This window comes from Bicyclus anynana, chromosome 9 (assembly GCF_947172395.1).
Source record: "Bicyclus anynana chromosome 9, ilBicAnyn1.1, whole genome shotgun sequence".
Classification (NCBI taxonomy): Eukaryota; Metazoa; Arthropoda; class Insecta; order Lepidoptera; family Nymphalidae; genus Bicyclus; species Bicyclus anynana.
This window is the reverse complement of record NC_069091.1, coordinates 15,836,535-15,847,808: the sequence shown is the minus strand read 5'-3', so window position 1 is coordinate 15,847,808 and position 11,274 is coordinate 15,836,535. Positions and strand designations below refer to the sequence as shown.

At 32.7% G+C, this 11,274-nt stretch overlaps 1 protein-coding gene across 1 annotated transcript in view; it reads left to right on the top strand.

Moving 5' to 3' along the window:
- The first annotated feature begins 1,400 nt into the window (after positions 1–1,400).
- LOC112047644 (CUGBP Elav-like family member 4) overlaps positions 1,401–11,274 on the top strand; it is a 251,037-nt gene continuing 241,163 nt past the window's right edge. Inside the window, exon 1 of the mRNA XM_052883728.1 lies at positions 1,401–1,444. The gene's annotated coding sequence lies outside the window, so the exon portion shown is untranslated. The remainder of the gene's footprint in view (positions 1,445–11,274) is intronic.

Sequence of the window (11,274 nt, the reverse complement as noted above, 5' to 3'; positions counted from 1 at the left end):
CATCATCATATAGGTACTGTAGCCATCAACCGCGACTAATGTTCGCTAAAAAATAAACTGCTACTACTAACGCGCAAAAAAGGTATTACAAATGTAAAAGAAAATCGTATTACGCTATAAACATCTAAAATAGCATATTTACTAAAAGCCGACCTTTTCAATATTTCATCACAACGTATATTACTCTATGTACTAAATATTTATACTTTGTACCTAACGCTGAAAGACTAAGGCTCCGCCCACGACCGCATATATGCCATCTCTTTTTATCACTGCAGAAATAAATGAAACAGGTAATTTATATCACTCCATATAATCTGTAGACTCCACTGTGAAGCCTAGGAATCGCTATCATTAATAGACTCAATTTGATCGTAATGAAATGTATTGAGTAGCGGTCTAACATTACTCGGTCTAATGTTCGGTCGTTTTTTTATTCAACGTTAAATCTTCTATCCATCCTGAATTTAAGTATCAATGTATAACAATGTAATGTTGTCTAAAATGTTATTTAATGCAGTCTAACTTGGCAAGCAATCTAAATTCATGACAGCATTTTACTTACGTAATTTTGTAGCGGTAAGGCTGAGTAGTAACAATTTTGTTTCATGCAAACATTTATATAACGAAAACCTCATACAAATCGACTCAGCTGTTTGTAAGAAAATCAACGTATATACATAGGTAACAAATGCCGCCATTTTCAATATCAAATAATGTGTAATAAATGTGAGTACCTCAAAATGAGAGATATTAATCTGAAAAGTCGTGTAAAGATTTGTTTTTGAATTTTTAAACTTTTACTAACTTTTTTCTTCTAATCTTATAATCAAAGTCATGTTTCTATGACCCTAATAGTTAACTTTTATTTTAAAAATGTAATAAACCATTCGAAAATTGTATAAAATTTAACATTGTAGCAGCCCATCAATTGAAACAACATGATAATAGCATAAAACAATATTGACGCAAATATTTCCCTGGTTAATTATGTAGACAGTGTAGAATGCGCACTGCGTTTTAGAATAAATTAACCGTTGAAAATTAACTACGATCGGAATTCAGAGGAACGTTTAACCCTATGCACAACTTTGTTGGTACATTAGGCATTAGTTGTCACAATATTTTATTATCGAAAATAAGGACGTATTTTTAAACGTGATTTATATAATCGTTACATTTTTAATTTGACTGCGAGTTTGTTTTGTTATGCCTCTTAGTCGTCATCAAAAATACGTGTGCCACTATTGAATTATTGAATCAACTAAGCTCTGATGTAATCGTCTATATAATAAAATATTTACTAAGTTTCTAAGCAGCTAATGCAAACACATTAAAGGATTTGAATTTATAAAAAGGTGTTACGTAAATTTACGTGTAAATTTTCTTTTGCAGATGAACCGGGCAATACAGGTGAAACCAGCGGACAGCGAAAATAGAGGAGGTAAGCGTAACATAAATAATTATTATCTGAATAAGAAAATATTTATTTAGAGTTATTTTAATATTTAGTTCTAACCAAAAAGTTATAGTCTAATTTTAAGCTTCGTAGTCATTTACACAACAATAGTAATGTATGTACATATACGACTCACATTTACAGATCATAAATGAAAGTATAATTTAATGGCGTAGTAAAATAAGTACATATACAAACATTATAACACGATACATAGGGATTTTCCAAGCTACATAGTGACCTTACAATTCAGGGGCATCGTAAAGGGTAAGGCCATTAATTAAAATTTGTCCCCGTAAGCTTGTCCGAAATATCTTTCAGTAAACTTGTTATATTGCCATTTTACTGGATGTTTCCTTCCGTAATAGAACACGTCTACCCTCTCAAAATAAAGGGGCCGGAGTCCACTCGACCCGGACGAAAAATCTTTTGTGAGTAAGTAAAAATTTTATAGCAATTTATCGGGGGCCTCGAGTACCCAACGTGACCGGTGGCTGGTTAAATATTGATATTGCCTTCACAAATCAAATTATTTCTATAATTTTCCGCGGGCAATTTTCGAAAACGTCACGATATGACGAGGGGCTGGCCACTTCACTATTGATTGGGTTCATTTTGACAATCATTCTGCGCACAAAACCTTTTGTCAAATTATGTTTTAGATATTAAATTGTTTACTCGGTACTGCGGCGTTCATTCATCATCAATCAACAATAAAAATTTCCAAATTTATTGGTGATTTATTACGTAAAACTTTGTTTAAACATTTAATATCAATATGGATATCTGGATATTGAATTTATTGGATACTATATAATTACAATTTAGTTCGAATATTTTCTTGTGGCATGTTTTATTTGTGAAAGTCCACGACGGATTATTTCCACTCAATACATAAAGTGACCCTCGCGTCCGGAAGGGTAAAGTAATTCGCGGTCCAATATATACCCCAAGTTAACCCCCGAGGAAATTATAGAAACTTAAACGGAATAACTTGTAATAGTGATGGGACAAGAGTGATTAAAACTTTTACCGGTTCGGTAACTATTAGAAAGAAAATGAAAAAAATTAACGCGACTAAAGTTAATATTCAACGGACGACTGTCTTTAGATATATTTATTAATTTTTAAAAACTGACCAATAAACGTATTTGCTTAATAAATATGTCCTAAATTAGGGTATTGTCTCATTTACTGTTGTAAACTATAATAAACTGACTTCTAAAATATATCAACTAAATATTTCAGAAGTACCTGTTAACAGAAAAACCTTAATTGTTTATAATGCTTTGTTCTAAATATGGTTTTGTATTATATTGATTTATTAAAAAAAATATATAAATAAGTTGGAATTTGACTATAACAGTCTATATGACCTCTGCCTCTGATTCCGGAGGGCGTGGGTTCGAATCCTCCAAATTATAAGAAATTAATTATCACGTGTCTCGAACGGTGAAGGAAAACAATCCTGCATACCTGAGAATTTTTTTAATTATCTGCGCGTGTGAAGTCTGCCAAGCCGCAATGGACCAGCGTGGGTGAACTATTGGCCTAAACCAGACAGTGAGTCGAATATGGGTTGATAATTTGGAACTTTACAAAAAAAGGCAATCAATGCTAAATAAAAGTTGTTACATAATAATATCGTAAAATACCTATAAGAATACTCAGCGAATCATGAATGTCGTGTATTGTTAAGTTTTAATTTTCTTGATTACAAAAATAAAATGTTTTGCTAACAAATATTATTTTTTGTCTTTAAGTAGAAAAATGCAATAGCGTTGCACTTTCCACCGATTGCATTTTCCTCTATCGACGTAGGTACCTGCTGGCGGATTGAAAACTTTTTCACGATAAAATCAAAACTAAGTTACTTAGGAAACGAACGTACGAACGACTCGCCGGCAAATAAAGTTCTGGCCAAGAATCCATCAATCATCGTTAATACTTTATTAAGCAACAGGTTTCCTTATGAGTTTCGCGGATTCGTAAAACTGAAGTTTTATTTACTTGCTCGTAGTCGCGTGACTGGCGCGATTATTTCGACACGTCGTTAAGTGGGATTATGTTAACGCGTTTTAGGCTTTCGTGTATTATAACCGTTTACACACTAACATCTATTAAATGATAAATGAAACATACGTAATTGTTATTTTTTCTTGGTATTTTTCAATGTCGTTTTACTAATAAAATGTCAATTATTTTTGTCTATTTTGACAAAAATTAATATATATTGTTTTAAAACGTTATTTTTGTTAAAGAATGAAATCCATCCGTAAAGTCTGACTACTTAGTATAAATGTCAACCTTTATTCTATTTATAACTCTAAAGGCTATTAGTTAATGAGTCTGGAAAAATCTACAATTTTTAAATTTATAACTAATCGCGATCAGGATTTACGTGGGTCAAGTCATAATCTGGAATAACAGTATATTTTTAAACGACTTCAAAAAAAGGAGGAAGTTATCAGTTCGTCGGAATCTTTTTCTACGTGGGTAAAGTCACCTGACTTTGCCGGTATGATATTAATTGTACAGTATAACCACAGAGTAAAGAATGATCCAGAGTGAGTCTTTACAAGCAGCGTGGTGAAGCCGGTGAAACCCATAAAAACCCCAAACGTCACGCATCTTCTTGACATCTGCATATACAAACTGTTTTCATAATTTGTATTTCAAAATTTAACACTAACATCAATTACGTACATGAATGTAATAATCAACAATTACTAATAAAACAATACTCCATCATTTTTTTAGATTTTAAAATATTGAAAAACACAAGACATCATTTTTCTTGAATAACATTGAATATTACTAATGCAACGCTTCGTGTCGTACTGACTCGAGAATGTATTCGTTTTTAAATTTTGTATTTGGAGCGGCTACGACACCGTCATGTTTCGTGCGCTCTATATGTTTAATCTGTGAGTATAACGTATATAGTTAGTATTTTAAATGGAACTACATTTATGGCACACAATATAAAGAATTACCATCATCAACAAAAACCTAAATTTAATAGCCCACTAAAGATCTTAATTTAAAGCTTAGACTCCCACGCACAAACGACTATATTATAGGTAATAGTATCGTATGTTGAAGTCTTTATATAATTATAGGTATTTTATAATATAGGTATTCTATTTAAAAACTTAAATAAAACTGAGGACTACATGAATAATAATCCATCAACACGGTTCATGCTAGTATCTGAAATGGGGATAATTTTCCAAAGAAATCAATGCCCCATCAATATTGATACCCCATTTACGTGCAGAAAGAAATCAAGCCCAAACCAAAACGGCTGACACGACAAATTGCACTCTTCAACTTGTAATGGCCTTCCACCCGATCCAATCATCTCTGGGAGCAGGCGCGGGCATCATCGACAAATCTATATAATTCACTCGATGATACCGAACCCTTCGCTTCTGTTGAAACAGAGCATCGGGAAATATGTCTTGTCAACATACTTGTAATAAAATCCTTAAAGGTACGTTTATCCTTAAGGACTATTCAGTTATATCGCATATAAAATATAACCAAATGTTAATTATGTATAATGAATAATTTTATTTAACAGCTTTATTTTTATCCAATTAAATACACTCATGAAAATATTTTCGAAATTTATTTTCAAACTTCTTTTTCTTTACCAGAGAAGATGTCGACTCTGCAACACAGCAATGCAATTGCAATCCTTTGTAACCTCACTAAAACATACGAATTCTTATTTGTCTTAACACTAGACTTGCCTCATTTACGCTTTGCCTGATTTTTAACACAAAGAGTAAGATAATATCCATAGCGCGAACATAAATAGTCATGTATAAAACATATGTAATTCCATACTATTGATTTAAACTTTGCAAAAACTCTACCTAAAAGTTTTATGTTATGGCATAAGTTTTTAGACAAGAAGTGTTATTTTGATGTAGCCTTTTTAAAGTTATTCACCATTGAACTAAAACACTCGTACATTTCTTATGAGCCTGGTGCTGTTGAGGTCATATAATTATTATAAAATAGTTATCATCCTGTATCAAATAGTTTTTATTCCGGATAGTGTGTAAACCAACCTTTATAAAGTCACAAACATTTGACGCGAATTATTTTTAGAAAGTGTTTCACTGAAGTATTTTAATTAACAAAATGTACATATCAACCGTCATCGATAGTTACTGGTGGATATGGGCACGTCACTAAAAGGCTTTTGATGAGTCGAATTTAATTATCGGCCGGCCTTCCGTGGCTTCGGTGATGGAAAATTTCGCCTAAAATTTTTGGATGGCTTCGCTTTATTTTTATGAAAAATACAACCATAAAGGCTAGGCTGTACTGGACCATTTCGCCCGAATTTTATTCGTTTTATGTCGTCCTGTCACGATTGATGCTTATTCTTTTATCCCCCAAATATTACGCGCTGGAATTCGTTTTATGTTTAGGTTATTCATGTCTCTTAATTGAAAACCTAAATTTGGATCTGGTGGATTTTGGGGCTGATGCATATTTCAATTTGGACGGACAAAATTGCTGGTCTTTGCTTAACATTTAGTTGGTGTTATGGATTGATTTAATTTGTTTTTACATAACAAAACGAAATGTATTTCTTTTGACACCATAGTGTATTTACGTGCCAATGAGTCGTCAGTTTAGCCAAATGGAATGTATGTATTAGAGTAGCATTATAAAATTAGGCCTAAATGAGCTTATAAGTTTTGTCAAGGCATAAATTAATAATGTAATATTTTATTAATTATGTAATATTTTGACACAAAGTACCTTGAATAAAGCATCTAGAAAAAAAAGCTATTTAAGAGGTGATTTATCATGTAGATAGCGCCTAAAAATTCAACAAAAATAAAATACCGAAGTCGAAGCCTTTCTTGATTTGTTTAGTCTATACTAGCTACTTCGGCGGCATCATCATCATCATCTCCCCATATTTATCACCTATAAGATGTGTAAGAATACAATCAAAACACTTCAAAATATAGCATTCAAAATACACCCAAACATAATAACAGGCTCGGTTAAATAAAAGTCTGTAAAAAGCTTAACAAACACGCCCGTGAAAAAATAAATAATAGGCATGACACAGCACAATCTGAAGTTGTAGTCACAACAACAACACAACAAGGTGTTTTTACACGAGCACCGACACAAACATAATTTGCCCGCCACCTCAGTTTACTCGGCAAATACAACTAATTGATGTTAGCAACCATTACAATTGCCCTGTAAACATTGTGCACGCAACCCTCCGAAATACTTTCGTGAATTAATTATGTCGTGGAGTTGGTTTTAATAGGCTTTTTAGTAGTTTACTCGACTACGAAGACTAGTTTTAAATACGAAGGTATTGTATCACAATAATGAAAATCAAAAATCAATGCGAAAAGATGATGATCAAATTATTTAACTGACAAAACCAAGGCAAAGGCAATAAACAATCCTACAATAAACCGGAATATCCTCGGTTGACACTTACATACAAATTTAAAACAAATCATATTGCATAGAAAAATAAATCATCTAAATGAAAACGCAAAACGAACAACGCCTAAATAAACTGAATTTGAGTTATAGATATGTTCATAGTTGCTCAAAATAGAAGCACTTATGTTACACAACTCATATTGCTAATGTGGAGTGTGAAAGTGGATGGGATGTATTGGAACAAGATCGGAAGGGAATTACTGCGGTTGCCAGGCGGAAGTTGGCGCTGCGGTTGCGAATAAGGTTCCGGTCACATTGGGCGACGACCAGTGACGACACGTGACGTCATTACACATATACACGTGCCATCACAGTATCCCACTGAAAATTAGTTTTGAAGTTTGCTTAGCTTAAGGATCATTAAGACCTACTTGGAAACTCTTTTTCATATATATACTGACTAAAACAACATTTATGCTTACATTACATACTCGTGCTTCTAAATGCTCCCACTGAAAATTAGTTTGCTGTTTGCTTAACTTTATGCTGGGTTTATTACTTTTAGTAGTAGTTTGAGCTTTATATTTTTAGTTATTTATTAAAATTATTTTGAAAACCCCAATTCACATCTTTCATAAACATTTGTTAGCACACTGACTAGAAAGTATGTGTATGATTGCGTTTAGTTTATATAATTCAAATTCAAAATTCATTGAATGTAAAACAGCTGATAACATTTTTATACCTATTATTATTATTATAAAAAAACCATTACAGTATTGTTATACGTCATTATTTAATTTAGTTAAAGTTAACTCAGTAACAGACATTCATTATGGAACGTCAATACAATATTATCTTTATTAGACATCTAACCTGATATCCTTGACTTGATATATACCATAATGTGCATTTTTTCATATTATAATTATATTAAAAAATATATTTAGTATCAATATCAACTACTAACACACGAGGTAAAAAGAAAGCCCATCAATATCATGTCATAAAGCGATTTAAATAAAAGCTAATTATTGTTAATTATGCATACACAGAGAGCGTGTAATTAACCTTTTTAACGTCAATTTCAACACAGAATTAAGTACTGTATGATAACATGGCTTCTGTATTTTTAATTAACCTATACAAAAATTAATTCAAAATATCGTTCGGCTTCCATGAAAAATAAATGTAAAGAAAACTAAAAATTCTATTTGTAGTTCTTTAAGTTGTGTATATTTAGTATTGAGGTTGAAAAAAATCATATGTAGCCATAAAGATTATATTATTTGGCTTAATATAATCTTTATGGCTAAAAAATGAAATTATATATGCAGTATCGCTATTAAAAGAGAAAATAATAATTTTTACACCTTTTTGTGGCCTTGATCTCTCTCCAAATAAACAGCAAACCGTCCTATAATATATGACAAAATTTATTACCGATTGACGCCATTTAAAAGTATACAGTAATAATTCATTGTTAGTATCAATTCTGCAGGTAGCTTAAAAAAAGTTTTCATCAGTTAATGATCAATAATAAAAGCCGTCCAAACAGTTTAGCATTCCAGCATTACGAAAGGAAACAAAAATGTGAAAAGCGCGAACACAAGAAAACATCCCCAGCGAGCGCTGGACTGAAAAGAAAATTCCAATTCCTGAAACGTCGCGAACATCATTAAAATACTAGAAGAAGTAGAAAGGCGTGTTCCCGTAGACATTCAGAGGGTATAAAGAACGGGAATTGAATAAGAAAATCGTACATCGCGTGACGTTACGTCGATCGTGTGATCGTGACCTAATCGTCTCGGTGCCAACTCCGTATTCAACTAGGCATGGTTATTAAATTGCTGCAAGCTATCACCATCTGCACGTACAACTAAGATAGCGACAAGAACAGTGAATTTTAACACCCGATATTAACATTTATTGTATTCGTAATAAAGGCTATTTTAGCGCGAGAGGTATTTGAATGTTGTAACAGCTTTGTAGAGTGTTGGGCCATTATTGCCTTGCTAAATAGTTATTTAAATTCAACACTTGATCTTAATGAATATTGGTTATAGTGTATTCGGGACGAGTGATTTTGTATTTATCCCATGGCCTACGTTATAGAGTAATATCGCATTTGTATATTTCTGTATGTTATGAAATGTTGCATTTAACTTTAAACTCTCATTCTTTAGACATATCTTATCAAATATGTACTTAGATATGTGTTTTACATACTAAAGTAATTGGTTTAATAATGACTAAATTAAAATAAGAAAAGCGAGATTTATAAATAACTTCGTAGTTCTCGTTCCCGTCGGGAATACGAGGATAAAATATATTCTATATTCATTAAGAATAATGTATAATTTGAATATTGAAAGAATATTTCAAATCGATCCAGTTTCAGAGCCAGAATGCATATATCAAATGCTCTTTTTATCTAATTTAATCTTTTTATATGTAGCATTATGCTGGGGGAGTTGGGGCCCTTTATTGGGTTATGCCACACATCGCAGGATTTTGTCCTGACGATTAGAAGAGCAAATTGTGCTGTGTGGTATATCTTTCTTTCTTTCTTTCAAATAATTAATTCCTCTTAGTGTAGATAACAGTTTTCTTTGAATTTTCTGTGAAATGGATCGATCAATCAAACAGATTTTATTTGGAACCTAATTACTGGACCGTGCGTAAATAACGGATTGGAGCGTGATCAATCATTTTGCCGGAATAAAATTATTCTGATTGGGGACTGTTTAAAAGATACCCCTTTTTTCATTTGGTGCCATTGAAGCGTTAACCCTTTAAGGGTTGCGTTTTAGATTGGATTCTGTTTTGGAATAATGCCCTGTTACTGTTTTATTTGAGAGCTTAAAAATGGAGGAAATCAGTAAATACCTACCAGAGTAGTACTTATGTTAGTACAAGACCGTTATTCTGTAACAATAATTTTATAACTCGATAACGTATGAATTTTTAATTAATTTCTATCTCTCTCTGTTTGAGAAAATATTTGAGGTAATTAAAAAAAACAAAACAAAACAAACAACGCATAAGAAATTCAGAAAAATAAAATATATTGGATATTAATGTAAATATATTGAATTCAGGAAAAATATGTATTTCAATGTATGATAACACGAGCGGAGAAGGGACGTGTTAGTTAAGTGTCAAGAACGTCCTTAACCCTACACCATCGGTCACAAGTCCGGGATCTGCTCGGGTTTTCCTCTCTGCTACACGATGGAACCGGTACCGGCACGGTAAATACATGATAACCGTTGTAAAAAGCAAATAAAATATAACATTGTTCTTAAAATCAGTAGAAAACATTATTCTAACAAATTTAGTAAAATAAAACATGATTCTGTTCTATTATCGTCTCAACTTTCCACCTGCGCTTCGGAATACACCCAATTCATTCAGAGCCCGAAGCATGAATAAATTACGAAGCATCAGCGTAACAAATGATTTTGTAACGACAACTATTTGTAGCTCGCGTGCTTCGCATCGTTAAGGTTCACTTACGAATTAGTCTGATTACTTCGAGCACGTTGTAAATACTGCTGTTTAGAAAGAGAGACGTGTATTTATATTGTTTTTATTAAGATAAAGTAAGTTTAATAATACAATATACTCAGAGACACATCCACGCCATCGTGTAGATGCGTTAAAACCAATATCCATCTCACCGTCCTCGTTTTCAGCTTATTGATTCAAAAGTAATTTATTTGAATTTGGTTTAATGTATTTCAGTATATTATCGTCCAAATAGTTCTAAAGGATACAGTTTAGATAAGACGAGTCATCTGTTAGTTCCAATATAAATGTTATCACAGTAATATTCTAAAAGCGAAAGTGTTGTGTACGCATATTATGTTTGTAAATCGTCCACGCTGCAAATTCTCAATCGGTTTGGTTTAAATTTAGAATCATCATCATCATTATTACCAGCCAATGGACGTCCACTGCTGGACATGGGCCTCTTGCATGGACAAGCACAACGGTCTCGAGCCGCCAGCATTCAGCGGCTCTCTGCAATCCGCTTAATATCCTCGGTCCACCTAGAGGGGGTCAATCAACCATTTCTGATTCGATCACGCAGAGAAACTTAAATTTCATTTAGAATACAGGTATAGTATCCCGCAGAAATTCTGAAAAACCCAATTTTTTGCCAACGAACTCCCGAGCAGGCGGTAAAAAAACTTTAAAGAAATAAACTTAATAAGAGAAAATAAATACGTTCAACGCTTATAACTGAGTGTTCAGTACATATCTCGTATACATACACAGTACACAGCCAGTCACGTCAGCCTGCGGTTCCTTAGGGCTTAACTTCAAAGATACGTCAAAGATTGCTACGTTTGTAGACTACAGCACAA